The sequence below is a fragment of the Daktulosphaira vitifoliae genome, unplaced genomic scaffold (assembly GCF_025091365.1).
Source record: "Daktulosphaira vitifoliae isolate Bord-2020 unplaced genomic scaffold, ASM2509136v1 Scaffold_5257, whole genome shotgun sequence".
NCBI classification, from domain to species: Eukaryota; Metazoa; Arthropoda; class Insecta; order Hemiptera; family Phylloxeridae; genus Daktulosphaira; species Daktulosphaira vitifoliae.
In genome coordinates this window covers 1-823 of record NW_026104817.1, presented here as the reverse complement: position 1 = coordinate 823, position 823 = coordinate 1, and the positions used below count along the sequence as shown (strand labels likewise).

Sequence of the window (823 nt, the reverse complement as noted above, 5' to 3'; positions counted from 1 at the left end):
TTTTGCGTATTGTATTAATTGTCATGACATTATTTATTAATGTGGTCTGTAATTTTTGGACAGAGCCTGGAAGACTGCGTTTGAATAACAGTTCAGACCATTGGCCAAGTGTGCCAGTTCTAATGAATTTATAACGCAAGTAATTAGTTTTTGTTTGTTTAAAATTTTAATATTTAATTTTTATATATTCACACTCATGGACATCTTTGTAGTTCTATCGTGATTATTTATTAAAATGTGTAATCAACAAGTGTATTGCAATTGCACGCATCAATTAAATATTTATTTTTCGACGGTTGTACAATATCATCATCAACGACTGTATTAATTAATATTTTTATGATTTGTTAATTTCAGACTGTGCTCGACTTGGAACGCAAAACATTTTTGCTACTGTTGTACCTTTGGCGTGTTGAACGGCCATGCTGTGCTTAATTTTTGTTTAAGCGGTGTCTTCTCTTCACCAAAAAAGGTACAGTATGAGTTTTTTTATTGAACCTCTTGGAGTTTTGTTTTCTGATGACTCCATTCTTTATTTTTAGATTGCATTTTATATTGACGGCCATTGTCTTTGTTCTATTCTTGGTGACGTTTTGCTGCCGGACACAAAGTGAAGAACAGTGTTGTTTGCTCTCCGGGTTCATTCAAAACGACTGCAGAATTTTCCATAAATCGTACTTTAACATTAGTTTCGAATAATATTTTGTTTTTTGTTATTCCCCACGTGGAAAGTTATATAGAATTTTTGTAATATACTCATTGTTCTTATGTGGAAACCTTCAAGTTTATAATTTAAAATACTATTCAGTTTACACAATAAACT

General features: G+C 31.3%; 1 long non-coding RNA gene across 1 annotated transcript; it reads left to right on the top strand.

The window, feature by feature from the left end:
• The first annotated feature begins 6 nt into the window (after positions 1-6).
• Positions 7-776, top strand: LOC126910152 (uncharacterized). The gene is made up of 3 exons (XR_007705197.1): positions 7-139; positions 358-472; positions 543-776. It is a non-coding gene; the product is annotated as an uncharacterized LOC126910152 (long non-coding RNA).
• The last annotated feature ends 47 nt before the right edge of the window (positions 777-823 follow it).